Raw genomic sequence first — 18,535 nt, 5'->3', positions numbered from 1 at the left:
AGCTCTTTTTCTATAAAATGTTCACAGCTCTTTAGTTGGAAACCGTGAAGAAAACTCATAATTACTACACGATAAGTAATGCAAAGTGGTTTCTCTACATTTTATGGATATTTTTTAGCTGTGGAATGTTGTGAATGGATGTTCAAAGAGGAATGCGTTTTACAATGCAGTGCATTTAGTTTTTTTATGTTTATAAATATAATTATCAGTTACATATAAATAAAAATGGAATCCCCCAATCTCAGTCTTTATAATTAGCGGTACTGCTGCTAATTATAGCCGTCATTTTACCGCTATTTTCCATGATTGCGATAGAAATTAAATTCCATGTGTTAACACCGCCTAAGCACTAAAGACAGTTGATCATAAATATCAAGTTATTTACTGGTATAACAATTTCTTCACCACCTGTTTGGGAAAAGTCAACTTTCTCCCTGGTCACTCATTCAATAGCTTGATTCAAGTAGAGCCCATGTAGCAATGATTTTTGTTAATGACATGCAATGTTTAGCAAACCCTTTTTCTGTCTTTGTACTTTTTGATGTAGTACAAGGATTGTGTTTGCCAGATCAGAAAGGCATGGAAAAGAGCAGCTCATGTTCTACTTGACCACTGATGTTTATTGAAATCAATGGATTTCCATGAATTTCAGCGAGTGTATCGGGTTTGGGGTTCCTTTGAGGACCATAGCTACTCATCAGGAATCCCAACCTTCTATGATCCATTTATCACTGTAGGATCAAGGAAATAGAAAACAACTCCTATAAGATACTATTCCGGAGAGCTGATCTTGGGAAATTGATTTTTTTCCAGACTTCATAGGATGAGTTAAAATGAGATCAGCTGTCTTATTGACTTGTTGGATCCAAAATATATATAACAAAAGAAGAAAAAAACTAAAAACTTTTACTGCTAACTCGTCAAAAATTATTGAACGCAATGTCTGTGAATGAAATATGCCCAATGTAACCCCTATTATCTATATAAAATGATTATATGGACAAGCACTAAAGCAGGTGAAAAAGTATTGAACATGTCACCATTTTTCTCACTAAATATTTTTCCAAAGGTGCTATTGTGTATTGATATGCAATTTTCACCAGATGTTGGTAACAACCCAATGAATTCATACATACAACCAGATGAAAATACATAAGTTGAAAAGTTAAAGGAGATCTGTAGTGCATTAATTTTACATAATCCTGTGCCCGGGCTGCAAAAATAAACAAAAGAAACTTTAACTCACTTTCCTACGTTCCCCCGTTGCTCCGATACCGGCCTCACAGTTCTCCGCTGCGGTCCTCTTGCAGCTTCCTGGGGACAGTGACGTCACAGAGCCATCAGCGTATCACTGGCTGCAGCCAAGTCCCGCCTCGGCCAGTGATAGGCTGAGCGCACTGTCATGTAAGGAGCTCTGGCTGGTTTCTTTGTGCGGCACATTAAATCGGCAATGTACAGACACACAGCTGCATCAGGAACAAACATTCCTAGGAATGCTCATTTAGCCGATAACCAACCTGTATAATAAGGCCTTTAAGTAGGAGGCAATAACACTGTGCGGCCCAAGGTGCTGTAACCACACAAGGATTACCGAGCAAAATTACAAATTGAAACCATGACAAGTACAGGCGCAGCACGGCACTTGGTAATTTGCGTTCAATTACTGCTTAGCTTAACCATGTACTAACGCCCTACAAAATGGATCCTAGTGCCAAGTAATTGGGGGCAAAACCATATGGGGTTCAGACCCAAACCGGATCTCCTGTTAGCCAGTTCTCACCTGGCATCCAGAGGGTGACCCACCTACCATGTTGAATTTATAAAACTGGTGTGGCAGAGGGGCACTAGGATTTGTGTACACCCTTCAGAAGTTTTACTTAACCAGTGCATCTCCAGTGGTTGAAAAATGAAAACTCTCTGCGTGCCTGGACAGCATTCAGAGTTGTTGTTTTGCAACTGCTGGAGACCCACCGGTTGGGTAACACGCTTTATAGCTACGCTTTTGCCATGTCCTTAGGAGCAGTGACTACAGGGAAACCTGAACGCGTTATGTATCCTGTTACAACATTTATTAAAGGGGTACTCGCAATCTTTCATGCAGCACCCCACTTTCATCAGCCTCCGGAGCGAACATCGCTCCGGGTCTGATGAATCGGAGTATCGTGACATCACAGCTTCGCCCCCGTGTGACATCACATTCCGCCCCCTCCATGGAAGCCTATGGCGGAGCCGTGATGTCACAATACTCCGGCCCCGTGATCGTGATTCATCAGATCCGGAGCCATGTTCGCTCTGGAGGCTGATGATAGCGGGGTGCTGCATGAAAGATTGTGGTGGTCCCCAGTGGAGGGACCCCCGCAATCAGGCATCTTATCCCCTATCCTTTGGATGTCTTAGGGTCGGAGTACCCCTTTGAGATTATCTCCACTTTTCATCCTCATCCTTATTCTTTTTCTTACACCAATGGATGGATATAATTCGAAATCTCTCCAATATACTGTAACGCCATAGAACGCGAAGAGCTCTGCAAGTTCCCAGCACAGAATGTTTTGCAATAGTATTCAGCCAGAAAACTCCAGATTATCAGGATAATTTAGGGATCTCTCTCCCCCGCAGATATGTTCTTACACCTCTGCTCTGTCTCTTGTCTCTCTCTTCCGTCCTCCCCCCCCCCCCCCCCCTCTTTATTTTCGCTCTCCCACTCTGTGTTACTTGGCCTTGCCTACACACCCCTCCCAGCCTAGCTGCTGTCTGAATGCTGACTGAAGCTGTCATTATCAGTGCAATAGATCTCTGGCGCTGGTTTTTATTGAATCTCTGCCTGAGGGGAACAAGCTTGCAGAGGTTGAGTAGGGGAAAATGTTCCCACGCTTGGGACATGCTGCCTGGTCTCTCCCAGCACATTCCAGGGCTGCCAGCACTAGGCAAATGTTTGGACAGCACTGAACAAATAACACACCTTTAAACAGACAAGTGAGAGGTCCCCCCCCCCCTACTGCTCCCTCCCTACGAGAGCATAGCACTAGGAGCGTGTGAGTGTGAGTGTGTGTGCATGCCTACGGGTCCATTCAGTCGGTGGGGCACTTCGCAGGCCTGCAATAACAAGTGAGGGTTGAAGGGCAAAGATGAAAAGAAACTGTTCTGCACAAGGGAGAAACAGAGGAAGGTGCAAGGAGCGATTATTAATGGTAGTGATCAAGGAAAACATATTCACCGAAAGTTACGTATATTGGCGAGGACAACTTAATGATTTTTTTTTTTTTCAAAGTGATCTCCATATTGGAGCTTCTTTCCATAAGAAATACATGATAACAATAATAACAGTAACAACATTCATTTATATATTGCTAACAGCTTCCGTAGTGCTTTAAAGTTTTAGAGTAGGGTCACACGTAGCGTATACACAGCGTAGCGTTGTGCTGTAAAAAATACAATCCGCAGCAGGAAATACACTGTGTATTCTCCCAAGAGCAGACACACAGAGCTACAGAAGGGCAAAAAAAGTACTTAGTCAGCGACCAATTGTGCAAGTTCTCCCACTTAAAAAGATGAGAGAGGCCTGTAATTTTCATCATAGGAAACAAAATTGTAGACATGCACCAGGCTTGGAAGACTGAATCTGCAATAAGCAGCTTGGTGTGAAGAAATCAACTGTGGGAGAAATTATTAGAAAATGGAAGACATACAAGACCACTGATAATCTCCCTCGATCTGGGGCTCCATGCAAGATCTCACCCCATGGTGTCGAAATGATCACAAGAAAAGTGAGAAAAAATCCCAGAACCACACGGGGGGACCTAGTGAATGACCTGTAGAGAGCTGGGACCAAAGTAACAAAGGTACCATGAGTAACACACTACGCCGCTGGGGACTCAAATCATGCAGTGCCAGATGTGTCCCCCTGCTTAAGCCAGTACATGTCCGGGCCCATCTGAAGTTTGCTAGAGAGCATTTGGATGATCCAGAAGAGAATTGGGAGAATGTCATATGGTCAGATGAAACCAAAGTAGAACTTTTTGTTGAGTTGCATCCACAGAACACCATACCTACTGTGAAGCATGGGGGGGGGGGGGGGTAAACATCATGCTTAGGGACCAGGACGACTGATCTGTGTAATGGAATGAATGGGGCCATGTATTGTGAGATTTTGAGTGATAACCTCCTTCCATCAGCAAGGGCATTGAAGATGAAACATGGCTGGGTCTTTCAGCATGACAATGATCCCAAACACACCGCCCGGGCAACGAAGGAGTGGCATCATAAGAAGCATTTACAAGGTCCTGGAGTGGCCTAGCCAGTCTCCAGATCTCAACCCCATAAAAAACCTTTGGAGGGAGTTGAAAGTCCATGTTTCCCAGCGACAGCCCCAGAACATCACTGCTCTAGAGGAGATCTGCATGGAGGAATGGGCCAAAGCACCAGCAACAGCATGTGAAAACCTTGTGAAGACTTACAGAAAACGTTTGACCTCTGTCATTGCCAACAAAGGGTATATAACAAAGTATTGAGATGAACTTTTGTTATTGACCAAATACTTATTTTCCAACATCATTTGCAATTAAAAAGCTGACAATGTGATTTTATAGATTTTTTTTTCTCATTATGTCTCTCATAGTTGAGGTATACCTATGATGAAAATTACAGGCCTCTCTCATCTTTTTAAGAGGGAGAACTTGAAATTGGTGGCTGACTGAATATTTTGTCCACCACTGTACCAGTGGCTGCCCTGTGTGTGCAGTTAGGTTTGGAGACAGGACCAGTGTGCCAAAGTTACTGTGACGCACAGGCCCGACTCCAAACCTTGCTGCACACACAAAGCTGCCACATGGAAGTCCAATGTGTCTGTTCATAGGAGAATTGCAGCGTATTTCCTGATGTACAGTGTGAAATTCGTTGGGTATACAATGGGGGACCCTACCCTTAGGGGTACAAATAAAGACAAATATCAGACATTACAATATTACACACCAAATATTCAAACAGGAGGAGTGAGAGCCCTGCTCGTGAGAGTTTACAGAGGAATAGAGTTGAGGTAGAAGGTGCTTTATTGCCACAATGACCCAGCCATGTTTATAAATAGGGTAGTTACATAAAGGTGGGTAAACCAGTCACCAAACAACTAGTCTTAAAATGTAGGGGGAGTCTGCTTATTATGGCACTTTTGATATCTTAAAGGGGCAAAGTGATAGTAGGGAAGACCAATTAGGGGATGGTATAGGTCTGCATGAAGAAATGTGTCTTTAGGGCAGGTTTAATACTTTGGATGTTTATTCTAAGTCAGAGGGGTTGGAGTATAACATTCCAGAAAACCAGTGCAGCAGGAGAAAAGTCTTGGACACGGGAGTGAGAGGTTCAGATTATAGAAGATGTTGGGTTATGAGCAGCACGGAGAGCACATGTAGTATGGTAGACAGAGATGAGAGAGGAGATTTAGGAAGGTGCAGCACTGGGGAGAGATTTGTACAATTCCTTTGCATAATATATTATCAGAATTTATTAATTTACCAATTTCAAGTTACACAGTAGTTTAGTTTAGCATTATGAGAATTATGAGAATTATGCACCATACTTATTAACCCACACAGTATAGGAATGGGGTGCCTTAGACACACCAGTAGAATGTACTGAAAAGTTGCAACTATTACTTGTTTTACTTTTTTTTTGTAAAACAGGTAAGAATAGGCTTGGAGGTAAGGGAAGCAAGGAACTTGTGCAAACAATGAGTGGATATATACACCATACCCCTTTATAAATATAATTTATAATGGATATATTAAACAAATTAGCTCAACAAACACGTATTGTTCTGTGCAAACAATTACTAGAGGACAGTATAGCAAGTAGGGGAATGCAGCTGCAGTATTTAAGTGTGCATGTGAGTCTGCATACTGTGAAAGGGTAGAGGAGGCAGTACAGAAGAGCCTATATACTTAAAGGGGTTCTCTGCTGCTCAGCCGGGAGCTTTTGCTGTCACGCCTCCTCCCATAGGCTTGCATGTATGTTGAAAATATTTTAAGCTGAAGCCATTGTAAGTTAAGGGACTACTATACTTTTTTTCGATCTATTCCAACCTTGATCTAAGCCCCATTTAAGTAATTGGATAAAATATCTTTTTTCAGGCCTATCATTTGGCCTTCCTTTATTAAAGGGGTACTCCGCTGCTCAGCGTGCGTTTGGAACAAACTGTTCCGAACGCTAGAGCTGGCGCCGGGAGCTTGTGACATCATAGCCCTGCCCCCTCATGATTTCACGCCCCGCCCCCTCAATGCAAGTCTATGGGAGGGGGCGTGACGGCTTTCACGCCCCCTCCCAAAGACTTGCATTGAGGGGGCGGGGTGTGAAATCATGAAGGGGCGGGACTATGATGTCACGAGCTCCCGTCGCCGGCTCCAGCGTATGAAACAGTTTGTTCCAAATGCTGAGCAGCGGAGTACCCCTTTAATAAGTATGGAAAGAGAGAATACGCATTGACAGAAGTCAACAGAGGGAGGAAAACGACCAAGAAAAAGATTGAAGGGAAGAAGTAGATGCACCATGTATGTAACCTGTGTTAGTCCTAATGGCTTTTTCATTTTCTTCAACGTTTTTTTTAACTTCAATTTGTGTAATATAAATATCCCATTGATTCAATTCTTTTAATTGTTCATTCTTTAAGGAATCATAACTCAATAAAAATTACTTTTCAATAAAAAATGATTCTGCATATATATATATATATATATATATATATATATATATATATATAACTTGTGCAGTAGAACAGGAGACTCTATACTACCTTAAACCATTGTTTAAAGTACCTGTTAAAAGTTCAACTGGCTTATAAAGGAATACATTACTTGTCATAACTCATCAGCTCAATCTGTATTTTGCAAAGTGGTAACATTGTTACTTTAAAAGATATAGAAACATATACTGGGGATCCCTTCGCCTCTGTTGACAATGAAAATATTACCATGTAGTGCAGCTTTTCTTCCCTTCTACTCCCCACCCAGGAAACCTCAAGGACAATAGCATGATAAGATAAAAGTAAATACATCCGCACGTGCAGGTGTAGTGGACATACACCTGTGAGCTTAGTGTCTTGCGCTGCACTAATGTTCTGCCTGTCATGTGACTAAACTAAGCCTCTGGATATTACTGAAACTGAGAAAGAGTGTGGGAACTTCCATTTAGTCCCCTAGAGCACAGCGTGATTGACAGATACTAGTCCTTTACTATGTAGCGCTGTATGAGAATGTATGATGCACCTTGCCCTCAAGCCAATTGTGTTACATTATGTTAGAATGTGTTAACCCATTGTTTAGTCATGTTAAAAAGTTTAATGTTTTGAAATGTTGTGTTGCGAGTTCCTCCTGGGACTATCTGACCCTGGGCAGTGCTGCTGCCCCCTGTTTTTTTTTTTTTTTTTGTAATGTCAGCGTATGCACTTCTCTGATTGGCCATTTTCACTTAGTGCTCTTTTCTTGGGTTGTGTTACAGCTGGTGGTCTTAGAAGCCTGTCTGTAGTGGACAGGTTTCATGGAGATCTCACTGTAGACTATGAGGCTTCCGGACCCTGACCAGTTCAGGTGTCTTTCTTAAAGGGGTTATCCTGCCAAAGAGTAGCACCCACATTCTATGCGGGGCTGCATCTCCAGTCTCGGAAAGCTCTTTGTTTCCAGGACTGGAGATGTGATGCAGCACCACGCCCCCTCCCATAGACATGAATGGAGCGGTGTGGTGTGACATCTCAAGGGGCCATGGCGTTCCGTCACATCTCCAGTCCTGGAAACAAAGAGCTTTCCGAGACTGGAGACGCAGCCCCGCATAGAATGCGAGTGCTACTCTTTGGCAGGATAACCCCTTTAAGAAAGATGCTTGAACTGGTCAGGGTCCGGAAACCTCATAGTCTACAGTAAAATCTCCAAGAAAGATCAATTCCCTAGAAACCAAGGTGACTGAAGGTGATTAAAGGAGAGGGGTCCCCTCCTTGAGAGCATTCATTGTGATAAGACCAATGGGCACAGGCACCAGTTAAGAGGTACAAATCACAACCTGTTTTGTATGCGATTTGAGATATTGAGAATTGTATACTATAAGCTGTAAGGTAATAGCTGATCTAACTGCAGATTGGTACCCATGGGGGTTCTGTGGTGGAAAGATCAGCCTCATTTCCTGATAAGGACCTGCAAGGAGCAGTGTTACAAGAGACTGTTACTTTTTTGTTATTGTGGTGTCCGAGAGCAGAGTCACCTGTTGCTAATCTGAACACTGTTGGGGTGTCTGTAGTCACTACGGTTACTGCTTTGTCTTAAGTCTGTCTCCTTAAATGGGTACACAGGGAATTACAGCTTATTTGAGGTAGTGGTTTGTGGAAAAATTTATCTAAATAAAGAGTTGCACCACTCCTGCCACCTGATACTACAAATCATACAGTCATCATACACTTTAGCCTACAAACACAACCCTGCTTTTGGTTTCACAAACTGGACATTTCTACAACTGAATCCCAACAGCCTACCACATTATGGTAACTACTTGTAAGAAAGGTCTATTGACAATAATGTGATCCTTTGTAACTGATCTCCACTGTCGTTCAGATCCAGGATCAGGATCCAGAACAGAAGACCTTCTTCTATTAACTTCCCTAATAGGCTATATGAAATGGGTTTTCTTAATTGGTCAAAGGGAATTTCTAATCACTGTCACCCACACAAATGTGATGGTAGTGCAGGTGACGCTGATGATAATGATTAGAGATGGGCGAATCAAAGCTGACGAAGTCTAATTCGTTCCGGATTTCCTTAAAAATTTGATTCTAAACAAATCCAAATTTCCTTGCGCTTTGTGGAAATGAATCGCTTTATTCACTACATTTTGTGTGGGCGCAGGGCTAAAATGGCGGCTACACTTGTGAGGACATGGGGCAAGGAAGTCTGGAAAGGTGGGCAGGTGGGATGACCCTGAATCACATGGCGGCATGCAGCCTATCAGCAGCCAGCCAGCCCTGTGATGTCACAGCCCTATATATTCGGCAGCCATTGTGTTTTGCTGAGAGAGCAGACTGTGTGTGCGCACTAATCACCGTTACTGACAATACAGATCTTTACAGCGGCGAATCCATTCACCTTTAGCCCGCATTCATTCTGGCTAGAGAGAGCAGACACTGTGTGCTGCTCTATGGCAGTGATTCTAATAGCGATGCCTGTAATCTGCATGTCACCCCTATTGAGGCTCTCTGTAGCCCGGAAATAGCTGTTTTTAATAGCGTTTAGTCGCAAATATATTCGGATCAAACCAAATTTTTCCGGAAAATTCGGCAAATCGCCCGAATCAAATTTTTGAAAAATGTGTCTATCTCTAATAATGATACTTACCTACCCCAAACCCGTGGACCAATTCGTCCATTTTCTTCCTTATTTGGGTTGTAGGCTTGGTGCACTGAAGCACGCTGACATCACGGCTGCTGCTTCCTCACTCTGCCCGGCTGCAAGCAGGGTTAAGGAGGCAACAGCACTGAAGTGCTGCCCAAATAAGGGTAATAACATAACGGGTGAACAAGGCCACGAATTGGGGATAGGTAAGTATCACCCACTACCAGCCTGTACCAAAAGGTTAGTGCAGATGATACTGATGACAGATTCCCTTTATCTGTGCACAGTTATATAAATTTTGCATTCATCCATTAACATTTTCTGCTGCAGATCTGCTGTAGCAGATTTTGCTACCCATTGAAGTTAATGGGCAGCAAAATCTGCAGCAGCAAATCTGCAGTAGATCTGCAGCAGAAATATGCAGGTGTAAATGTACCCTATATCACTATTTGCTACCATGCTTGTAACAAGTAACTATGGGGCGTGTTAATAAATTTGGGATCAGGTCCAATTTTAACAAAACATTAAAGGCTTTTAAAGCGCGTGGTCTCTGTTACATCCCCTGTGTCGATTCCTTCTTTCCTTATTATTCCAGTGATCATTTCCTGCTCTCAGCTTCAATTATCCTTACTGCACATCTCTCCTAAGCCCCTGTAGTATAGTATTATTATAGGTGTCTGTGGGGCCAAATATCAAAAACTCTTATCCACACCTCAAAAGTGACCTATAAACTTATTGCAAATTATTCAATAATTACACAATGTTTCAGTCAGATTCGTTGAGAGCCCATCTGTTTCCCTTTCGAATTTTGACAGATCACTGGATCGCTTCCCTAGTCTCTATTTTTTTTTTCTTGGCAGGAAAACTTTGCATGGAGCATGCTTAGCAATTCCCTGATCTGCTCCTGTGGACATTTTTATATAAATACTCTGAGAATGGAGAAGTGTGGTGGAGTTTCTCATGAAAAAGACCAGATCCGCAAACCTGTTAAGGTGGATTTTAACCATTTAATTGTCAGGTGAATGTTGGACACAGTCTGAAAAGGTGATACTGTGTTTAAAAAGCATAGCAACAATTTAAACAGTTAAACTATAAATAAGGTATTTAAATAAATCAATTGCTCCTTAATTGCTTGTCAGGTGATCTTAAGAGAACCCCAGATATGTTATATATGTATCATTACGGTTCCTGCACCTGTCACGTCTGCAGGCTCAGTTGCATCACTTGAATCTGTCACATCCACAGGCTCAGTCGCTTCACATAAAATCTATTACATTTTAGATATTTAACACATTTAAATATCCAAGGGTACTAGTGTGTGTGTGTGTGTGTGTGTTTGGGGGGGGGGGGGTTGAACCTATGATGGGGGACATGGTTTGTTACATGTCCAAGATCATCACCTCCTCAGCCTGGTCATCAAAATGGCTATGGATTTGGGTTCTATGGTTTTAGGCCAGTGAGTTCACTATGATGCCACCAAGTTAGATTTCATAAGTATCAGCTGAACTGGCACATAGAATATTATGCGTTAACTTATGTTCCAAGAAACATTGTCAGCTGCTAAATATATGGAGATCGTGTATGTTACTACCCCATATGCCTGGTGCCCCTTCAGGATCTACATGAGATGCTCCAGGCTTCAAAGATTCTTCACCCGATAGTCCGTGGGTACTTTTTCCTCTTTTTAACATTAACCAATTTCACAGTTTATGAAACAGGTTTGTACATTAGTCATTGAATAGGTGTCAACTCTGGATCCGTATAAGGTCATTCCTTTCACTTAGGGGCGCCCCAGCATCCCTTAAACCTCATATTCCTGTATGCCGAACCAGGAAACTGAGCAGTAGAATCCTGCCTGTTTCTCTTCTGATATACCAAATCCATAGGTAGAATGTGGTTAGCTTTTCAGAAGTTGTCATGCAGGTGGTTACAGTGTCTATGTTCTTAAATGTAAACATTTTACCTATCCTAACTGTTTGTTTTTTTGCCTCCATTAGGCATATCTACCACAGTGCTATTGCACAACTCAAGCTGCTTCTCCACCTATATAGGGTTGGGTCTGCCCAATCGTCTACACCTATAGTTGCCATGACCACAAGTATTTAAGGCTAATTGATTAGTCTATATTTGTGGGAGAGGAAACGGTCCCTCGAAAACCTGCCCACCTGCACTCTTTGGGTGACGTCACCTTATTTTTGCGCCACCCTACCTATCCTTTATAATATCTTTTTGTCATACTTTTAAATGGTATGCCCCCTTTAGGCATATCTACCACAGCGGCTTCTCCCCCTACATAGGGTTTGCCCAGTTGTCTACAGTTATAGTTGCCATCAGCACAAATGCATATATAAATATTTCCTCACAAGTCAAGGGCATGTAACTATTTGGACTAATGTCCATCTGGTGCCATATTTGGTGGTGTTCATGCAAAATACCAAAATTGAGGAACTGGTTGCGAACTGGTTTAAGCAGGTTATCAAGAGGGTCATGATGGAATTTTACAGTCTAAGTGGAGAGGACTGAGGAGACGGAGAAGGAGAGCACAACTATTTAGTACTGATATCTGCAAATGAAAAAAAACACAGGATAGTTGTTTGGAAGAGGAAGAAGTTGAAGATGAGGAGTTGGGAGAGGAAAAACTGAAGAAACAGAAAATATCTTTAAATGAAAAAAAAATGTTTAAACCTAAATATTAACAATTAGTACTGTTCACCAGCCTTCTCTCGTGAAGACTTAATTCAATCACAATGATAATTGCTGTATATATGGAGTTATCCTAATGGAGCCGGTGCTACGGGTGGGAAAAAGTCTTGAGTTGTCAAAATACTGAAAGAAAAACTTTCATGTTCCATTCTCTGCATCTTCTGGCCATGTTAATGAAGAATTTCCCAGTGGATAAGAAACTGTTCACATTTTATCATCAATTTTTAGCAGGATTATTTAGTAAGTTTTGGGTCATTGTGGAACATTTTAATCAATTTCTTGACTCAACATGGGTAATTTCAAGTTCTTTTTCACCAAGGTTCATTGTAAGTAGTAGTAGAACAAATAACCTAGTTTAATTGTCGGCTCGAGTAACTGTGCAAGCTCCGTCTTGTAACCGTAAAGATTCTGTAAAGCTGCAAGACAATGCTTGCCCAGAAAGAAAGGATAGTTTTTCAAGAGCATCATACATTAAGGCAAATCTTTTGAAATCCAGTTGACTCAAGGCATTCAGTAAGACCTGAGTATTTTGAGCTTTCACTTGCTATCGATCTCATGTCTTGGGAAGCCTCTTTATATTGTTTAGAATATGCAGGGTAACTATTCCATACAGCCTATATATATAAGTACAATCTGTATGAAATAGTAACCACTGACCTAAAGCTGATCTATTGAACCCAGTTAATAAACCTAGACAATTAGATACTCAAACAAAATTTAAAGGGGTACTCTGGAGGAAAATAAATGTTTTCAAATCAGCTGGTGCCAGAAAGTTATTCAGATTTTTAAATTTCTTCTTTCTAATCATCTTAACCCTTCCAGTACTTATCAGCTGCTGTATGCTCCAGAGAAAGTTGGGTAGTTCCTTCCAGTCTGACCACAGTGCTCTCTGCTGCCACCTCTGTCCGTGTCAGGAAGTGTCCAGTTCAAGAGAAAATGCTCATAGCAAACCTCTCCTGCTCTGGACAGTTCCTAACATGGACAGAAGTGGCAGCAGAGGGCACTGTGGTCAGACTGTAAATAACGTCACAACTTCCTCTGGAGCATACAGCAGCTAATAAGTAATGGAAGGGTTAAGATTTTTATAAAGAAGTAATTTACAAATCTGTATAACTTTCTGACACCAGTTGATTTGAAAACAAAATTTCACCTTAGTACCCCTTTTACTCATTTGTGTTTTTGGGAGATTGACTCTAACCATATTTCTGCATATTACTTTGTAGAAAAGCATTATGATGCTAAAACAGCTCTGACCCATCAAGGTACGGAATCAACAAGACCATCAGGTGTCTTCAGATATTGGGTACCAAGATATTAGCAGTAGAATCTTTAAATCTTGTAAGTTTTGAGGTAGGGCCACCATGGATTATACTTGTTAGTCTAGCATCTGCCAAAGATCTTGGTAATGTAGGGGACAAGTCAACACATTGATCTTCTTCTCATGTTCTTCAAACCATTAATGAACTGTGTGGCTGGGGCATTATCCTGCCCATTGCAATTAGGGAATACCACCATCAGATTTGGGCTGTACAATGTTTAGGTAGGTGGTACCTGTCAATGTAACATTCACATTAAAGCTGGACCCAAAGCCTTCCAGTAGAAGATTACCTAGATCATCATAATGACTTCACTGGCTTGCCTTCTTCATATACGGCATCCTGGTACCATCTTTCCCTTGTTAACAACATATACACATCTGACCACACACATGATGTAATAAAAATATGATTCAACAAATCAGATCACCTTTATGCTATATGGTCCAGTGCTGATTCTCACATGCCCGTTGTAGGCAATGGACAAGAGCTCAGCATGAGCAGTCTACGGCTACACAATCATGTCCCTACCAATGCCAGCATGAACCTTTTTGCCATTTTTTCCTACAGTAGCTGTTTTATGATATCGTATTATATGGGCCAGCTTTTCGTTCCTAATGTGTATCAGTGAGCTTTAGATGCTCATATCCCTTTTGCTGGTTCACCCATGTCCTTCCTTGAACCACCTTTGGTAAGTACTAACCATTATATACCAGGACACCCCAAAGACCTGCTATTTTGGAGATGCTTTAACCTGGTCATCTAGGTGACACAATTTGCCCTATGGCAAGGATACTACAATCCATTTTGTTATTGCTTTCAACACATCAGCTTAAAGAACTGAACCTTTCTGCCAAATATATCCCATTCCATGACAGGCACCATCCTAATGAGATAATGCCATTACATTGCCTGTCAGAGATGATAATATTATGGTTTTCATAAAAATCTATAATACTGTCATGAACTTACTTCCAGTTCCAATCTGAGATTTTACCACTTATCGACGCAGGACATAAATGTATGGTGGTACTTAACGCACCAGGACGTACATTTACATCCTGTACATGGCTGCGAGCATCTGAGCAATGCTCAGGTAATGCGTTGCAGGTCCTGGCTGATAGCAGCCAGGGACCCACCGGTAATGGCCGACATCCGCGATCGCGCAGATGTCCGCCATTAACACCTCAGATGCCGTGATCAATAAAGGTCACGGCATCTGCGGCAGTGTGGTCACTAAAATGGATGATCAGATCCATATTGGCGGACGGAGATCCCCTCACCTGCCTCCGTCCGTCTTCTGCTCTGGTCTGAGATCGAGCAGACCAGAGCAGTAGATAGCCGATAATACTGATCAGTGCTATGCCCTATGTATAGCACTGAACAGTATTAGCAATCAAATGATTGCTATAAATAGTCCCCTATGGGCACATAAAAAGTATAAAAATTAAAGTAAAAAAAGTTTTAAAAGATTTGAAAAATCCCCTCCGACAATAAAAATGAAAATTGCCCCTTTTCCCCCATTTTTAACCCCTTAAGGACACATGACGTACTGGAAAGTCATGTGTCCACTCCCGATCTATAACGCGGGGCCACGGCGTGGCCCTGCGTCATAGCGGATCGGGCCCGGCCTCTAACAACAGCCCGGACCCGTGGCTAATAGCAAGCGGCATTGATCGCTGTGCCGCGCGCTATTAACCCTTTAGACGCGGCGTTCAAAGTTGAACGCCGCGTCTAAAGTGAAACCGAAAGCATGCCGGCTAGCTCAGTGGGCTGTTCGGGATAGCGAGAAACCAGTGATCAATGATAAAGATCAGTGTGTGCAGTGTTATAGGTCCCTATGGGAGCTATAACACTGCAAAAAAAAAGTGAAAAAAAAGTGAATAAACATCATTTAACCCCTTCCCTATTAAAAGTTTGAATCACCCCCCTTTTCCCATAAAAAAAACACAGTGTAAATGAAAATAAACATATATGGTATTGCCGCGTGCGGAAATGTCCAAATTATAAAAATATATCGTTAATTAAACCGCACGGTCAATGGCGTGCGCGCAAAAAAATTCCAAAGTCCAAAATAGTGCATTTTTGGTCACTTTTTATATCATGAAAAAATGAATAAAAAGCAATCAATAAGTCCTATCAATGCAAAAATGGTAACGTTAAAAACTTCAGATCACGGCGCAAAAAATGAGCCCACATACCAACCCATATACGGAAAAATAAAAAAGTTATAGGGGTCAGAAGATGACAATTTTTCAACGTATAAATTTTCCTGCATGAAGTTATGATTTTTTCCAGAAGTACGACAAAATCAAACCTATATAAGTAGGATATCATTTTAACCGTATGGACCTACAGAATAAATATCAGGTGTCATTTTTACTTAAAAATGTACTACGTAGAAACGGAAGCCCCCAAAAGTTACAAAATGGCGTTTTTTTTTCAATTTTGTCGCACAATGATTTTTTTTCCATTTCACCGTAGATTTTTGGGCACAATGACTGATGTCATTACAAAGTAGAATTGGTGGCGCAAAAAATAAGCCATAATATGGATTTTTAGGTGCAAAATTGAAAGAGTTATGATTTTTTAAAGGCAAGGAGCAAAAAACGAAAATGCAAAAACGGAAAAAACCCTGGTCCTTAAGGGGTTAATAGACATATTTGGTATCGCCCTGTGCCTAAATATCCAAACTATTCAAATATAATGTTAATGATCTCGCATGGTGAACGGCTTTTTTATAACATTTTATTCCCCAAAAAATTGATAAATATTTATTAAAAGTTTTAGATATGCAAATGTGATATCAATAAAAAGTAAAGATAACGGTGCAAAAAATGATCCCTCATACCGCCGCTTATACGGAAAAATAAAAAAGTTATAGGTCAGCAAAATAGAGGGATTTTAAATGTACTAATTTGGTTAAAAAGTTAGCGATTTTTTTAAAGCGGTACAATTTATAGAAAAGTATGTAATTAAGGGTATCATTTTAATTCTATTGAACCACAGAATAAAGAAAACATGTCTATTTTACCATAAAAGGTACAGAGTGAAAACAAAACCTTCCAAAATTTGCACAATTGCGGTTTTCTTTTCAATTTCCCAACACAAATAGTATTTTTCTGGTTGCGCCATAAATTTTATGATATAATGAGTGATGTCATTGCAAAGGATAACTGGTCGCACAAAAAACAAGCCCTCATACTAGTCTGTGGATGAAAATATAAAAGAGTTATGATTTTTAGAAGGCGAGGAGGAAAAAACGAAAATGTAAAAATAAAATTGTCTGAGTCCTTAAGGCCAAAATAGGCTGAGTCCTTAAGGGGTTAAACAATGCCCCATTATAATAAAATTCTGATCCAACATTTCGTTCTGCAAATTGGCAACTCCAGGCTCTTACCCAGCCATAACACTGGTTTCATCAGGTTCAAGACCTACAATATCTCTTTCAAAATTTTAGGAATGCATCAGTACATTTTCCTTATTTTGGTTATTAAAATAAACAAAACTCAATCCCCACAAATGATTGTTGTCTCCAATATGCCATTTAAGAAGAATCTGTCAGCTCTATTTTCTGCTAAATCCTGCAGACACCATTAGATAGCTGTTAGAGTATAAAAGCAAACTCTACCTTTCCTAGAGCTGATGGTGGCTGCCATTTTATTTCTCAGGTCAAGGAGGTGGAGTTTAGGGTCACAGCCTGGCACGCCTCTTTGCTTACCATTACCTCCCAGTTCCTGCTTCATAGATATATAGAGTGCTGTTTATTAGTCAAGGAGGGGCTGGAAGGTGAAGGGAGGTGAGAAGGTGTGACAGACCTTGGTACCTGAACAGCTTGGCTCCACCTTCTTGACCTCGGTTGAAAAATAAATTATAGATAATCCGAACAGACACTCTTAAATGCGCTGTAGACTCATGGGTCAAAACTGAAAAATGTTTTCTTAGCTAACTTAAGTTTGAGAAAGTCTCCAGATATGTTTTATTATTTTCTTTTTGCTGTAATGTTTCTCCTCACTCTCTTCTTGACTCTTCCCTGCACAAATCGCTTCTCTGCCTCTGTTGGAGCCTTTTAGTTTGACACTGGTTTTGGGAGAACTGAGTGCAGTAGCAGGAGCCTGGTTGGTCACTGGGGTCATAAAGGCTGAGAGCATATTGAACCTTTTCTGCTGCTACCTGGTCCTGGAGTCGGGGTCACTAAGGGCACTAGTCACCTGGCAACACTTTTGATGCTAGCATCGTGGTTATGTGCTGTGGGCTTGATGCATGGGGAGCCACTTGACTATGAAGCTACCAGTTACACCGGCATCATGATCATGTGACTTGAATTGCCATGGCAACTGCCTGGTCCTCAAGCACAGTCCTCTGCAAGCTTTAGTGGAGGGCTGCTGACGTTTTAGTAAAGGAAGAAGTGCCCCATCACACCATGGTGTCACCCTGGCGTCTTGACAACCTGGCAAAAGTCACTTTAAAGATTACATATAGGCATGTCTCCATGTCTAGGCACTAATTGAGCAATGAAAACTATGACCGTTCCCATTTATCAAGGGCTGGACAAACATACATCCCATGACTTCATGGCTGCTGTAATATGCTCCATGAAACAACTGTAAAGATAGCAGGACAAAAGCTTATGAAAAGGCATAGTCTGACCAATCCTATAATATCTGTATTCAGTGTTAGTACATGGTTAATAAAAGATGTTCATGTGCATTAGGACACTTATTTGTAATCTTCGTTTGGCACAAGATAGAAGACAAGTAGTAAGATAGATTTATTTTCCCTGCAAAGACACATGTAGTAACAAGCAGCGCATAGAAGTATGAAATTACAGGAATGATCACAGGGGCTTTCTACAGGAGAACAAAGACGTATTATCAAAAGGGAGAAGCCAATGGAAAGAAGAAGACCTCTTTTTCTCGCTTGCTCTCCAGCACTACTGCAGCGTCTGGAAGCATTCAGTCTCATCTGTGCCTACAGACTGCTTTGTCAGATAGATTGCATTATTTCCTCTTTGTACCATTCATTGTATAAAGGCCATTCTTGGATGTGCAAAAGAGATGACATCACAAAGCAACAAAATATTCCCTTTAGTGCTTTTGAAGTATGCAGCATCCCCACCGTCATGCCTCTTCTACGAAGGAGCCATTTTTATGAAGCTTC

This window comes from Hyla sarda, chromosome 10 (assembly GCF_029499605.1).
Source record: "Hyla sarda isolate aHylSar1 chromosome 10, aHylSar1.hap1, whole genome shotgun sequence".
NCBI lineage: Eukaryota > Metazoa > Chordata > Amphibia > Anura > Hylidae > Hyla > Hyla sarda.
Note: the sequence above shows the minus strand (reverse complement) of the source record.